General features: G+C 38.1%; 1 long non-coding RNA gene across 1 annotated transcript in view; it reads left to right on the top strand.

The window, feature by feature from the left end:
* The window catches only part of LOC140531506 (uncharacterized), a 31,595-nt gene that overhangs the window by 1,648 nt on the left and 13,204 nt on the right, over positions 1-16,743 (top strand). Inside the window, exon 2 of the long non-coding RNA XR_011976347.1 lies at positions 6,600-6,707. This is a non-coding gene — a long non-coding RNA (uncharacterized lncRNA). The remainder of the gene's footprint in view (positions 1-6,599; positions 6,708-16,743) is intronic.

The following is a 16,743-nucleotide window of genomic DNA, read 5'->3' as shown; positions in this document are numbered from 1 at the left end:
CTTTGCTGGTTTGGGTCAAATAACATAACCCTGATCCTTTTCCCAACCCCAGAGATTGCCCTTAAGTTCTGGTCAACATGTGGTGCTTATTCCATTATGACTATGCCAATAACCAGACTGTCTTCTGGGTTCTCCTCCATCCATTCCCACCCAACCACTTTTTCACGAGGTGAAAGAATTCTTAGCTTCTGCTCGAGTAAGGAAGCAAATTATAACACAGGTAATTCTTTTATAATTAATCACCCAACAGACTAAATTGTCCATTCATCCCCTCAAACTTAAAAGTTCCTCTCAAATGTTATTTTTTTATAATTTAATTTTTAATTAATAAAAATCAATCTTGTCTCCTTCCCCAGACTTCTTCTCCCATCCCTCATCGAAGAAGAAAAAGAAAACCTTCAAAGCAAATATACATTGTTAAGCAAAGCAAACATCCATATTAGGTATATCTAAAAATATGTGTCTCACTTTGCACCTTGAGTCCACCTCTCTATTGGGAGGTAGATAACATGCTTCATCATGGATCCTCTGGGACTGTGACTGGTTATTGTACTGAGCAGTTGTCAAATCTTACCAAGTCATTGTCTTCAAAATACTATTGTTATTGTATAAATTGTTCTCCTAGTTCTACTCACTTTGCTCTGCATCAACCAAGTCTTATCTGAAAACTTTCTCATCTTTTTACAGAGCAATTGTATTCTATCACATCAATATTCCACAATTTATTCAACCATTGCCCAGTTGATGAACATTATTTTAGTTTCTAATTCTTTGCCATCACACAATAACTACTATAAATGTTTTTGTGCATATGAGCAGCACTCCAAACAAAGAAACAAAAAAGGATATGAGTCTTAAAAAAGAAAACTTTGATCTCTTATTATATATACAGGAGGTGGTGTACTGGTAAATGGCTAACAATTGACTCTCCAAAAAGTATAGCACATTTTAAAGTTATTATATATAATTGATATTATATTTAATAAAGTATTATTAACATTTTCCCATGACTTTCTTAAGTTTATGCAATTAACAAAACAATAAACCAAGTCCTGACTTGTGACATTCGCTCATTTCCAAAAAATAAATGCTCACACTGAAAAATCTAATGATTATCTCTTATGTGACAGTACAAGCTAGCCCCCTCATATTCCTACACCCAGTAATGGTATCCATGAATCAGAGAATATGCCTGGCTTAATAACTTTTGGGTCACAGTTCCTAATTGCTTCCACAATGGCCAGTTCACAGTTTTATAAGCTATGTATTAATGTGCCTTTTTTCCCACAGCCACTCCAACATTTGTCATTTTCCTTTCTTATCAGTTTTGCCAATCTGATGGGTTTGAGGTAGAACCTCAAAGTTATTTTAATTTGCATTTCTCTATTAGAGATTTAGAACATTTAAAAAAATATTGCTGTAGTTAACTTGGGTTTTCACCTTAAAAAAACTGCCTGTTCATATTCTTGGAAAATTTGTCATTTGAAGTCTATCTTTTATCTCTCAAATATTGAGACTTATCTACTATTGCAGATAGTATTTATATATATATATATAATATACTATCAATAGTATACATTACATATGTATATGCATACATATGTGTGTATGTTTATATATGTGTATATTTAATTAGATAAGATGTTCCCCCAGGAAATCTGTACATGACTCTCTGGTATAAATGTTGACTCAATACCATGATCTCTATAGTTACCAAAGTTAATGACTTAATATCATTTTACCTCTCTTTCCACAAGAGAGATCCGCTCATTGTCTAAAGGTACATAGATCTGCAGAGCTACTCAATTAAAATTAGTTTTAATCCCCCACCCCCTGCCTCACCCTGACTCCTTTTGAATGTGCTGCGATCACTGAATAATGGGTTTGTTTTTTCTTGGAAGCAAAAACCCAGGACTTCTAGAAATTTATACTTCTGAGTCTTCTCTTGGGTCAACAAAAGAGTTCTAATCAGTGAGCTGAGTAGCATTTATTCTGTGCTCACTATGTTCTAGGCACTGTGTTAAGTGTTAAGGATACAAAGAAAGGCCGAAACACCACTCCTTACCTCAAGGAACTCAGATTCTAATGGAGAAAACAGTTTCCCATAGAAATAATCATCAGAAAGACACAAGAACTCTGAAGCCAGGGCTTCTGCTCACTTGTGGCATGGAAACTGGATTCCAGGATTTGATATGAACTATAATTCATTGAGTTTGTGGTTTGGTCCCTAATTGGAACCTCTGCCTTCATCTGGGACATGTGGCAGGAGAGAGATGAAATGATTGAAGAAACAAAAGTTGAACTTGAGAATATTGATTCATTAAGTAGTACATGCTGATTGCCCAACAGATTAGGACCAGGCTTTATCCTTGGTTTTGTCACTGGACCCTGAATATGAGAGGGATAGACTTTCATGCATTACAAACAATTAACCCGGATACAAAATTAGATAATCTGATTTGTAATTGGAGTAAAGATTAGGGACTTTCCAAGTTGAGAGGGAGAGAATGAACAGGTGCAATTCCCTGAAATCAGAAAAAGAGGTGCCCCTCTCCCCCCAAGTGTCTGTACATAATCAAAGGAACTTGGGAACAAAAGTTATTGATCAGTACAGGACCAGTTTTCAAATAAGATATATGGGTTCCTTGAGATGTACAATTGTGAGAAAAGTCCTTGCATCAGTCTTCGGCTCTGACCCGGTTTCTGGTCAACATAACCTAGGACCTTGGTTAAGGATTTTTAAGCAGCAGGTAGAGGTGGTCCAGCTTCCCTGACCACGAGACTAGGTTCAAACAATGTAAAAAAAAAGTTTTCTCACAATTTCCACAATCGAATAAAGTTTTCTCTCAAGACAGAATTTGAACTAGACCCATAACTGAATAGAAAGGGAACCAAGCTAACTCCAGAACTGAGTGACAAGATCAATTTCCACACTTAACCATTTATACCTAGGCAGTTCAGTGGATAAAATGCCAGGCATGGAATCAGAAGTTAAAATCCAGCATCAGACACTTATTACCTGTGTGACCCTGGGCAACATAACTTCTGTCTGCCTCAGTTTCCTCATCTATAAAACAAAAATAATAATAGCACACACCTCCCATGATTGTTATACGGATCAAATGAGATAATATTTGTAAAGTGCTTACTATAGTGCCTGACACACAGTAAGCACTTTATGAATGCTAGTTATTATCCTTATGTGGCCTCAGTTTACTCTTCAAGGATCCTAGTAAGCAGAATGGGCAGACAGCTCAGGTGGGGAGCTATGTCACCAACATCTTATTCCTAGCTTGAGCATAGCTTCTCTTCTCTCCTGTCCTTATTTCCCACCACCATCCCTTGTGACTGCATGAAGAGTGAGAAAGAAACATTCATAATGAGAATTAGAGAGTGTTATAGAGAAGAATAGAAGAATTCCAGAGTTGATAGGGATGTCAGAAGTTATACGGTCCAACTCTTACCCACAGAATGGATTGCATCAATGACATTCCATTTTTAAAAATTTATTTGTTTTCAGTTTTGTACAATCACTTCCATAAGTCTTAGATTTTCTCTCCTGCCCTCCCTGAGACAGCATGCAATCTTATATGGGTTTTACACATACATTCTTATTAAACACATTTTCACATTAGTCATGTTGCATGGAAGAATTCAAATGAATGGGAGAAATCATGAGAAAAACCCAAACAAAACCTAGCATAAGAGAAATATTCTGCTTCATTCTGTGTTCCAATTCCATAATTCTTTCTCTGGATGTGGATGGCATTTTGTCTCAAGAGGTCTTTGGGAAAGTTTTAGGTCCTTGCATTGTAGCGATGGGCTAAGTCTACGAGAAAAAATCCTCACACAGTGTGGTTGTTACTGTGTCCAGTGATCTCCTGGTTCTGCTCCTTTCACTTAGCATCAGTTCATAGAAATCCTTCCAGGCCTCTCTGAAGTCTTCCTGCTTGTTATTTCTTATAGCACAATAGTATTCCATTACATTCATATACCACAACTTGTTCAGCCATTCCCCAATTGATGGGCATCCCCTCGATTTCCAGTTCTTGGCCACCACAAAGAGAACTACTATAAATATTTTTGTACATGTGGGATATTTTCCCATGTTTATGATTCCTTTGGGATACAGTCCTAGAAGCGATATTGCTGGGTCAAAGGATATGCAAATTTTTGTAGCCCTTTGGGCATAGTTCCAAATTGTTCTCCAGAATGGTTGGATCAGCTCACAGTTCCACCAACAATGAATTAGTGTTCTACCTCTCCCACATCTTATCGAACATTTGTCATCTTCCTGTTTTGTCATGTTAGCCAATCTGATAGGTGTGATGTGATGCCTCAGAGTTCTTTTGATTTGTATCTCTTTAATCAATAGTGATTTCTCATTAAGAAATAGATAGCTTTAATTTCTTCCTCTGAAAACTCCTTGTTCATATCCTTTGACCATTTATCAATTGGGTAATGACTTGTCTTCTTGTACATTTGACTCAGTTCTCTATGTATTTTGATAATGAGACCTTTATCACTGACACTAATTGCAAAAATTCTTTCCCAGGTTTCTGTTTCCTTCCTAATCTTGGTTGCATTTGATTGTGCAAAAGCTTTTCAATAATGTTCTCTGTCTCTTGTGTGGTCATATATTTCTCAATTCTCCATAAATCTGACAAATACACTATTCCTGGCTCCCCTTATTTGTTTATAGTATCAGCTTTTATACCTAGATCATGTACCCATTTGGACTTTATTCTTGTGAATGGTGTCAGGTATTGGTCTATGCCCAATTTTACACCCCTTTGTTATCCAGTTTTCCCAGTAGCTTTTGTCAAACAGTGAGTTCTTATCCCAGAAACTGAGGTCCTTGGGTTTATCAAGCAGTAGATTGCTATATTCATTGACTACTCTGTCTTGAATACCTAACCTATTCCACTGATCTACCCTTCTATTTCCTAGCCTGTACCAAGTTTTTGATGATTGCTGCTTTGTAATAGAATTTGAGATCTGGTAGGGCTAGGCTGCCTTCCCTACCATTTCTTTTCATTAGTTCCCTTGACATTCTGGACCTTTTGTTCTTCCAGATGAATTTTGATATTATTTTTTCTAGCTCTAAAAAATATTTTTCTGGTAGTTTGATTGGTATGGCACTGAATAAATAAATTAACTTAGGTAGAATTGTCATTTTTATTCTATTATCTCAGCCTACCCATGAGCAACTGATGTTTTTCCACTTACTTAGTTCTGTCTTTATTTGTGTGAAAAGTGATTTGTAATTGTATTCATATAGTCTCTGGCAGATATTTTATAGTATCTACCCTAGCTTTAAATGGGGTTTCTCTTTCTATCTCTTGCTTTCGGGCTTTGTTAGTATATATTAATATATAGAAATGTAGAAGATTTATGTGGGTTTATGTTCTAACTTGTGACTTTGCCAAAGTTATTTATTATTTCAAGTAGTTTTTCACTTGATTCTCTAAATATATCATCATATCATTTTCAAAGAGTGATAACTTAGTTTCTTCTTTACCTATTTTAATTCCTTCAATTTCTTTTTCTTTCTTATTGCTACAGCTAACATTTCTAGCAACATGTTTAACAGTCATGGTATAATGAACATCCTTGTTTCACCCCTGATCTTATTGGAAATGCACCCAGCTTATCCCCATTACACATAATGCATGCTGATCGTTTTAGGTAGATACTGGTTATTATTTTGTGGAAAGTTCCATTTATTCCTATGGTCTCCAGTGTTGTATTTTGTCAAAAGCTTTTTCTGCATCTATTGAGATAGTCATATCTGTTAGTTTTGTTGTTGGTATCAAAAATAATGCTGAAAGTTTTCCTAATATTGAACCAGCCCTGCATTCCTGGTATAAAACCTACCTGATCATACTTTATTATTTTCATGACAAATTGCTGTATTCTTTTTGCTAATATCTTCTTTAAAATATTTGTATCTATATTCATTAGAAAAATTGGTCTCTAATTTTCTTTCTCTGTTTTGATTCTTTTTGTTTAGTTAACAGAAGCATATATGTATCATGAAAAGAATTTGGTAGGACTCTTTCTTCACCAGTTTCCCCAAATAGTCTATATAGTATTGGAATTAATTGTCCTTTAAATGTTTGATAGAATTCACTTGTGAATCCATCTGGCCCTGGAGATTTTTTCCTAGGGAATTCATTGATGTCTTGTTTAATCTCCTTGTCATTTAAGTATTCAACTTCCTCTTCTGTTAATCTGGACAATTTATATTTTTTAAGATATTCATCTATCTCACTTAGATTGTCAAATTTATAGGCACTGAGCTGGATAAAATATTTCTAATTATTGTTTTGATTTCCACCTCATTGGAGGCGAGTTCACCCTTTTCATTTTTGATATTGGTAATTTGCTTTTCTTCTTTCTTTTTTAAAATTAAATTGACCAAAGGTTTGTCAATTTTATTGTTTTTTTTTTTTTTAATAAAACCAACTCTTGGTTTTATTTATTAGGTCAATAGTTTTCTTAACTTCAATTTTATTAATCTCTCCTTTGGTTTTCAGCATTTCTAATTTGGTATTTACTTGCAGATTTTCCATTTGTTCTTTTTCTATCTTTTTCAGCTGCATGTCCAATTCATTGATCTCCTCTTTCTCTATTTTATTCATGTATGCCTTCAATGACATAAAACATCTCCGAAGAACTGTTTTTACAGTATCCCATAAGTTTTGGTAAGTTGTTTCATTATTGTCATTCTCTTGAATGAAATTATTGATTGTTTCTATGATTTGTTTTTTAGCCCATTCTTTCTTTAGGATTAGACTATTTAGTTTCCAATTAATTTTTGGTCTATCTTTCCATGGCCTCTTATTACATATAATTTTTATTGCATTACGATCTAAGAAGGATACATTGACTATCCCTACCTCTCTGCTCTGGATTGTGAGGTTCTTAAGCCCTAGTAAATGGTCAGTTTTGTATATGTGCCACGTACCACTGAGAAAAAGGTATATTCTTTTCTATCCCCATTCAATTTTCTTCAGATATCTATCATATCATACCTTATCCAAAGTTCTATTTACTTCCTTCACTTCTTTCTTTTTTATTTTGAGGTTAGATTTATTAAATTCAGAGAGTGGGACACTGAGGTCCCCTATTAGTATAGTTTTGCTGTCTATTTCTTCCTATAACTCCCTTAACTTCTCCTCTAATAATTTGGATTCTATACCACTTGATGCATATGTTTAGTAATGATAGTGCTTCATTTCCTATGGTGCCTTTTAGCAGGATATAGTTTCTTTCCTTATATCTTTTGATTAGACCTATTTCTGCTTTTGCTTTGTCTGAGATTAGGATTGCTGAACCTGCTTTTGCTACATCAACTGAAGCATAATATATTCTGCCCCAACCTTTATCCTGTGTGTATCACCCTGTTTCAAATGTGTTTCTTGCACACAACATGTTGTTGGATGGTGGTTTTTGATCCATTCTCCTATCCACCTCTGCTTCATCTCATTCACATTCACAGTTATGATTACTGTGTCTTTCCCTGCGTCCTATTTCCCCTTATTTATGCTTTTAGTTCTCCCTTCTCCCTTCCCCTCCACGATAGTTTTAATATTTGACAACCACCTCCCTCAGTCTTCCCTCCCTTCTATCAGCCCCCTCCCTTTATTTCTCATTTTTGCTCACTACTTCTTCCCTCCCTTATAGCCTTCCCTCCATTTTCTTTCCCCTTTTACTTCCTACTGCCTTTTGGGACAGTTAGGTTTCTATACTTAACTGAGTTTGTTGTTCCCTCCTTGACCCAAATCAGATGAGAGTAAATCTCAAACAGTGCCTGTCTCCCTCCCTTCTTTCCCTTTACTGTAATATATTTTTGTACCTCTTCTTGTCATGTAATTTACCTTTTTATGCCTCTTCCTTTTCACATCTCCCATTACAATCCCTTAAAGTACATTTTTATCATCACATTACTTAATTTATACCCACTCCCTCTATCTATGTATATCTCTTTTAAATATCATAATAAATATACAATTCTCAAGATTAACAGGTATCATCTTCCCTTATAGGGATGTAAGCAGTTTACTCATATTGAATAAAAATTTTTTTCCTGTTTACCTTTTTATGCCTCTCTTGAGATTTTTATTTGAAGATCAAATTTTCTATTGAGCTCTGGCCTTTTCATCAGGAAGGTCTGAAAATCCCTTATTTCATTGAATGCCCATCTCCTTTCCTGAAATACTATGCTCAGTATTGCTGAGTAATTGATCTTTGGTTGTAGTCCAATCTCCTTTGCATTACAAAATGTCATATTCCAGTCCTTCTACTCCTTTAATGTGAAAGCTGCAAGGTCCTGTGTGATCCTGACTGTAGTTCCTCTATATTTGAATTGTTTCTTTCTGGCTACTTGCAGTATTTTCTCCTTTACTTGATAATTTTGGCAACAATATTCCTTGGTGTTTTCAGTTTGGGATCTCTTTCAGGAGATAATCAGTGGATTCTTTCAATGACAATTTTGCTGTTATTTTTTCATTCTTTTGACTCTGTTTGATTCTTGATGTCTCAGAGTCATTAGCTTCTATTTGCTCAATTCTAATTTTTAATAGATTATTTTCTTCAGTTAACTTTTGTGTCTCCTTCTCCATTTGTCCATTTGTTCCAGTTAGGTTTTATATCTCTTTATCCCTTTGTCAAATTTTCTTTTAAAAATCTTCTGTGAATTTTTTTTTTCAGATTTTTCAAATCATTAGCCAATTTTTCTCTGACCTCTCTAATTTGGCTTTTAAAGTCTTTGACCTCTCCCAAGATTGCTCTTTGGGCTTGATACCAGTTCATATCCCCTTCTGAGACTTCAGATGGGAGTACAGTCTCAATGCCAATCTCTTCAGTATTCGTGTTTTGATCCTTGTCCCCTTAGTAAGCTTTTATGGTCTTTTCTTTTCTGATTTGCTTCTTGCTCATGATGATCATCCTTTTCTTGGTTTTTAGAGTGGTTCTCTGCTTCTTAGGCACAGGCTGCTCAGTCCCACATTTCTTGTGCTTAGAACTTGGGACTTTGTGTATTGTGGCCTCTGGTTCTTTCATCTAGAATGCTGCAGCCTACCTACTGCTGAACTGGCTGGTATGCCAAAGCAGAGGCCAAGTGAAATCTTTCTGAGTTTCCCCAGATTTACCCTGGAACTTGCTGCACAAGGTGTGGGGGAGGAGTGGTCTGGCTGCAGGAGGTCTCCTCTCCTGAGCTAGAGCACAGGCAGGCTCAGAGGTTGGTGAACTCCATCTGTGATAGTGTCTTCTCAGTTCCCCTGGCTGTGCTAAGGCATGCCTGGGGACCTGGTGTTGGTGCTTATGGGCTCCACTCCCCTGGGGCTCAGGATCTCCTCCTGGTTTGCTTAGGTGTGGCTATTTGGGACAGCTTTGGTCTTGCACTGGTACCCTTCAGCCACAGAAAATGGGACTCCCCCTTTGCAATTTTCCTAGCCTCTCTAGCTAAGAGACTCTTTACTCCTTCGACTGATCCCACTGTTCCAGGTTTTTTCCTGGGGGAATAGTCTCTGGGTTTTTCAAGGTCAACAAAGGGAGGAGTAGAGCATTTATAGATCACTTCATCATCTTGGCTCCTGGGACTTTCAAGTAGGTGACTTACAGACATTTAATCTGCAGGCTGATAGTCTCAGAAGTGCTGCTGTTGTTACCTGGGGTGCTGTGCTTCTCTCTTGCTAAGTTCCACTGGACTCCCATCCTGGGCTGATATGTTTGAGAATCTGCAGTGCTGCTGCTGCTTCAGACAGCCCAGGGCTTCTGCTCAACTTTGCTATGGTGGGGTCCTTGCTGGTACAACCTGTTTGCTGTGTGTTCTGCATTCCTCCATCCCAGTGCAACAGATCCTTCCCATCGACCTTAAAGGTTGTCCTGGGCTGGAAATCTGCCACACTCTGTCTTCTAGTGTATTCTGCCACTCTAAAATTTGCTCAGATTCTCTTTCTAGAGGTATCTCAAGACTATGTCTTAGAGCTTAGGTGAGTACAAGCTCTCACTCCAGCACTTTGGCCCTGCTTCTCCTGCTTCAATGACATTCTTAACAAGTTTTTATTGAAGATCTCCAGGGACAAGGGACTCACTATTTTATGAAGGAGTCTATGCTGTTTTTGTATAACTTTATGAGAAGTCCTTGTTGTTGTTTGTCCTTCATTTTCCAAGAGGACCATGACATCAAGAAGGTGATCCATAACTTGTAAGTGAATTGGATTTAAGTGAGGAAGGACTATGCAAAGTCACCAGTCTCACTTTCTCCTCTGGAGTCACCTGGGGCCAGTAGCCAGATATAAATCAGGACAACTGGAGATGCCCCCCTTCCCCCAAGAGAAGTCCTTACAGGACTTCCTATACAGGGACAGGGAATAGTTTTCTTTCCTTGATAATCATTAATTCATTAGCAATTATTATGTATTCAGTATGTACCCAGTGCTGTACTAGGAAGTGACAAGGACACCAAAGAGTTGGGGGTTGGTACAAAAGAAGTATAATTCCTGCTCCAGCTTCCAAGGAATAATTGAAAGCCTTTTTTGGAGACAAAGTCAAAATCAAATGAAATGACTTAAGATCAAGACAGTATAGAATTGATATAATTAGTGAATAAAGAAATAATTAGTTATGTGACAGAGAATACAGACTTCACTAGTGTGTGAAATGCTGAGGAGAAAGAGAACAAAACTTTAATGTAGTAACTACTTCACAGGGTTGATGGGAGTCTTAAATGAGAGAACAAAGGTAAAAGTGCTTTGTAAATATCAAAGTGCGACACAGACTTCAGTTATTACTTTTAGTGGGCAAATTCAGAGAAGGGAGCAATCATCTGGGTTTTGGTATTATTAATTCAGCAATATATCCAGGCTATGTCTTTGAGGAACAGAAGCATGTGGAAGACAGATGGAAAGGAAGCCCTGAAGATGGGAGCTGTTATTATTTATTGAGTTCTGAGAGTATACCCAGAGGTAAGCCAGACATGGAGGAGAGGATTTGTAACTTTGAGATGTAAAATGTGTGGGCTTTTATAGCATGAAAACATTGTGCCTAATCTGTTTGTTGTCTCTTGCCTCTTGCCATTAAGATGAGAGATTGAGTTAATCAAATTCGTTATGTGCAGCCTGCGACAGGTTTGGATTTTATATTTCTAGATTATAAGGGAATTAGGAAAAGCAGCATGGTCAAGGGCATGGAAGTTGGAGCCAGGAAGACCTGGGTCCAAATCCCAGGACTAGCATTGATCAGCTGTATGACTATGAGCAAACTACTTAACATGAACCTCAGTTTCCTTGTGTAAAACTGAGATAAAACTTGTAGTATATGCCTCACAGAGCTTCAAATGAGAATATGTAAGCAATATGTTATGCAAATGTCTGCTATTGTTATTATTAAAGCACAATTATTCTAATACTCCAGTGATTTTTGATCTCAGTCACATGGGTGCTCTTGCCGCTGATGTTGATTGAACCCAAGCCCTGCCTGCCCATCTGGAGCAAATCTCGTTCCTGTCTTCCCATACATTTCTTGAGGGAGAATGGATGAGTTTTTTCCCTCTGATTTGTTGGGAATGTCCCTTGTCTTGTCTTGACATCATGCCAATAACAATGATGCACTCAGGCAGTCTGTTATGTTTTGCATTCATCACATAATTAGTCCATCTCTTTCCCCTAAAATCATGTATAAAGAATAATTATCACAATATGGTTCATGATAATCACAATATGATTCAAGTTGAATAGAAGACCATGGGGGAAGACTGGAGAATATCCTTTCACTATTTCCAAACATCTCCCTTCCTGGAACATCAAATGGAAACCAACCAGATTTCTGCATGGAAAAGTCAAAGAATACTGGCTTTAGAGGCAGAAGAGGGAGGCCCCACCTTAGATACTATCTTTGTGACATTGGGCAAGTTACTTAACCATTCCTCAATTTCTTTACCTATAAAATGAGAGTGTTGGATTTGATGGACTCTGATGGACCTCTCAGTTCTAAATCTATGAGTCTAAGAGACCCCTCTCCTTTCTAAAAAAACCATTGTTTTCTCCAGTTTCTTTTCTGCCACGGTAAGTGAGAAGCCTGAAATTATCCTAGAGTATAGGTTCTCATAGAGCTCCTAAGATGTGAGGTCTTCCCACCCCCTAATTTTGGATATGTTAGCCTCAGTGTGTATGTGTGTGTGTGTGTGTGTGTGTGTGTGTGTGTGTGTGTGTGTGGTGATGGCAGCAATGATGGTCTATACCAGACTGATGGAGGAGATAAATCTAAGCTATTGATTGCAATGATTACAAGAATAGACCAGTGGGGGCTCAGTAAGTCCAAGGACCAACTTGCCTGCCGGACCGTCACTGAACTCCCTTCCTCCTCCTGCCATGACCAGAGACCATTACACCTTGAGTGTGGAGACCACTCTAGCTTTATCCTTCCCTTGTTGCTCTTGTCCCCCTTTCATTTCACCACTTCTATAGTCTCAGTTATCTTTTGGACCTGTCCCTTAAGTCTTGGGCCTCTCAACATTTGATAAAATGTGCCAAACAAAGGTCTTGTGCTTTTAACATCATTGAAAAGTATGTCTTTTTGTAAAAGCACCCTAAGTTCCTCATATTGCTCCTTTCCCTTCTCTTTCCCTTCCCCTCCAGCATATCCAATTAACCACAAGGCTTTTGGAGTCTACATCTGCAGTATTTCTAAACCTGTCTCCAACCTTCTGCTGTTACTATAACCATCCTAGTTCAGCTCAACATGTCATTTACACTAATGCGATAACTTCCTAAGTGACCCTCTTAGCTCCAGTCTATTCAATGGATCACAACAAACATTTATTAAGCACCTGCTGTATATGAGGTACCATGTCTAGAACTGAGGATGCTCACTTTTTGATCCATTCTTCATAATTTCAGGTACATAATTTTCCTACTGTACTATTTGCTGTTCAGTTATTTTTCAATTGTGTCCAACTCTTTGTGACCCCATTTGAGGTTTTGTTGACAGACATGGGAGTGGTTTGCCATTTCCTTCTGTAGCTCATTTTATAGATTAGGAAACGGAGGCAAACAAGGTTATGTGACTTGCCCAGGGTCACATAGCTAGTGGGTGTCTGAGACCAGATTTGAACTCAGGAACATGAGTTTTCCTAAGTCTCAGCCTAGCATTCTGTCTACTGTGTCATCTAGCTGCCCTATTGGGATCACATTATTCCTTTACTCAAAAATCATTATAAGCTCCTCACTTCCTGATGAATAAAGCATAAACTCCATAACTGGTTATTTTGAACCCTCTAGAATCTGGGACCAGCCTACTTTTTTAGACTTATCTTTTGCACCTCTTTTCACACCTCCATAGCCACACTACACTGCTCTCAAATCCTTTTTATCCTTTCTTTTTCTGTCTTTGTGTATTTCATCATGTTAGGGGCAGCTAGGTAGTGCAGTGGATAGAGCACCAGTGAAGGAGTCAGGAGGACATGAGTTCAAATCTCACTTCAGACACTTGACAAACTCACTAGCTGTGTGACCTTGGGCAAGTCACTTAACCCCAATTACTTCATCCTGGGTCATCTCCAGTCATCCTGATGAATATCTGGTCACTGGATTCAGATGGCTCTGGAGGAGAAGTGAGGCTGGTGACCTGCACAGCCCTCCCTCACTCAAAACAAAATAAAGTGCAAGTCATGTCATCATTTCTCTGATGACATGGTCTTCTTTGACAATGGAGGAACACACACTTTCATCATGTAATCTCCTAAACCTGAAGCAGACTACCCCACTATCCCTAGCTCTAACTGTTTAAGTATCTACCTTCCTCAAAGTCTTACTAATCTGTCATAACCCTTCCAACCCTTCTCCTGGTGGAAAGTGCTTAGCATATATAATTTGGGTATGTAGTCCTCAATTGGATCTAAAATTTCATCTTTCTAATTACTAGCTTCTCATATCAATACATGCTTCCCATATTAGGGGTATGCCTTCTGGGGAAGGTATCTGGATGAGGCAGGGCAGCAAGGAGTCAAATGCCTGGCTTGGGACCTTCCTCAAAATGGAGGTTCTAGGAAGACCTCACCAATGGGAGAAAGGGGCCACAGGAACAGAAGGAAATGAAAGCTGAGTCAGAGAAGTGAAATCCAGAGAAGGAAGAATGACTGGTCTGAGCCCTTCCTCAAAACATTAAATAATAATAATAAACAGTTATCTAAACTCTTTCAGAAGAAAGATGATATCTGTCAGAGTTAACCTGTGTCTGCCTCAGTTTCAACTGTAAAATGGTCTTAATAACAGTACCTATTTCCCAGGGTTGTTTTGAGGATCAAATGAGATCATCTTTGTAAAGCATGTAGTACCATGACTGGCACATAGTAGGTACTTAATAAATGTTTTCATGATTCCTTCCTTAGTTCTTTCCTTCATGACTTCCTCCCTCTCTTCCTTCCTTTTATCTTCCTTCTTTCCTTCCTTGCTTCTTTCTTTCTTTCTTTCCTTCCTTGCTTCTTTTCTTTCTTCCTTCCTCCTTTCCTAAAGAAAATTGTAATGAGCAGAGACTTGCTAAGAAGGAAACTAACTGTCTTTACTTATTTATGTGTTGTGTCTCCCCCACCATCAATAGAATTTAAGCCCCTCAAGGCAATGTTTTCATTTATGCCATAGTCTCCCCCCATCTGCTGCAGTGCCTAAAACAGTCCTTGGGGTTTAATAAATGTGAATGGAATGGAATGGAAAATCCACCAATCCAGCAGAATATCACAAAATAGCCAACTCTCTATTCCAAGATGAACTCTTTCAAGTACTGCATGGTTCAGGTTATCCCTTGCTTCATTCTGGAAGAATAAGAAGAAAGCCCAGCCCTTATGTTGGAATACTGGAAGACTATGGCTGAGAATAGACAGGTGAGGGAGTCTATAACCTGAACAGAAAATTCTTCTGCAGCTCTCATCACTACTGGAGCAGATGGTGAGGAAAGTGGTTGATTACATGACATTTCCATAGGGATGCTAGTAGTGACAAGAAAGTAAATTCCTGCTATTATACTTATAGGTGGATTAGTAGCTGTAGAGGCTGGCCTTGGTGATGAGAGAGTATATTAGGGAATAAAGTATTTGGCAAGACTCAGTGGATGAGAGTGAGATGAGTCCTTGGTGGAGAGAGAAAGAGAGAAAGCTGAGAAATCCAGGGCAGTGGCTCCCATAGAAATTGTCTTTGTATTTCTTTCACATTGAGACTGCGGTAGAGGAGACAGGAGGTATATTCACCAGTGTTTGAGATGGTCCAGTTATGGGTCATATTACTACTGAACTCATATCAATATGAGAAGCCAGCCTTCCACATGGCTTTCATACAGGGGTGTGTTACAAAAGGTGTAATAACCAGCTCTCTGAAGAAAAAAGAAAATGTAGCCAGGATGCACTTTTAAGTCTAATTTGCACGGTTGACATTTTCTCCATCAGTTTTTTAAGTCTAATGCATCAATAAAGCAATAAATTCTTTTCAGCTCTCTGGTATGCATTATCTTAAAATCACCTTGAGTGCAGGGATTCTTTCTGTTCCTATTTGTGTCCCCAGCACTTAATACAGTGCAAGGGGGGTGGGATTTAGGAGCACATAGTAAGTATCTAATAAATGCTTGTTGACTTGACTTACTCTGAGTCAATCTCATATTGTCCCCTTTGTTTTCTTTTCTCATTGAAGATTCTTCTTCCAAAGTGGAGAATGAAATTTAGAGATTCTGTTCAAGATTTCTTCTTGACTCATATATACCTTCCTTCCTCAGGTCATCACCAGGGCCATCAACATTTTCCCATTCCTGACAATTTTTGGTACCTGTAGCCATCTCTGCCAACTAGATGGTTCTGGACTGTAGCTACTGTGACAGTGGTAGAATCATGAGAAAAGTCCCAACCCTTTTTGTTCCTGATCTGAAGGTAGTCCATTAGCCAAGTCTCATACTGAAGTGGGTATAGTAATTCCTGTACCTTTGGTTCATGCCATCAAAGCCCCTAAAAAGTAATACTTGAGTCTAGTGGCTATAAACTGAAGGACTGAGGTCTCTTGACTAACCCTAAGAGGACTCTTCCTTTTCTCTTCTACCTATTTAAAGGATCTATTTTCTTGTTCCAACCTTTAATTGACAATACTAGGTTAGATAAATTGGGACTCCGCATGCAAATCCAAGACCAGTATGATTTCTAGGGCTGACCTTAAGGAGCTTGAGAAGCCAGACAATTCCCAGTTCCATAGGGCTAAGGATCTGATTTCTATCTATTTCTCACTCCCAGGGTAAAAAGCGTGTGTAAGAATCCCTGCAGGACTTAGATTGATTTAGTTTTAAAGTGCAATATTATCTGTTTTATTGTATTTTTATTTATTTTTTAAAATATTTTCCAATTACATTTTAATCTGGTTTGAACTGCAATGGGGGAGCCATGTGAGTTGTGTATTTTATAACTCTATATTTATATTATCTGAAGGCAGCTAGGTGGCCCAGTGGATAGAGCCCTGGGCCTGGAGTCAGAAAGACCTGAGTTCAAATCCAGCCTCAGACACATTAGCTGTGTGACCCTGGGCAAGTCACTTAACCCTGTTTGCCTCAGTTCCTCATCTGTAAAATAAACTGGAGAAGGCATTTGCAAACCTCTCTACTATCTTTGACCCCAAATGGGGTCAGGAAGAGTCAGACAGGACTGAAATGACTGAACAACAAGAAGAAGAAATAGTGAGAAGTATTATCAATACTTTCTAGATTTTAGTT

The sequence above is a fragment of the Notamacropus eugenii genome, chromosome 3, assembly GCF_028372415.1.
Source record: "Notamacropus eugenii isolate mMacEug1 chromosome 3, mMacEug1.pri_v2, whole genome shotgun sequence".
NCBI lineage: Eukaryota > Metazoa > Chordata > Mammalia > Diprotodontia > Macropodidae > Notamacropus > Notamacropus eugenii.
Note: the sequence above shows the minus strand (reverse complement) of the source record. Positions and strands in the feature narration are given on the sequence as shown.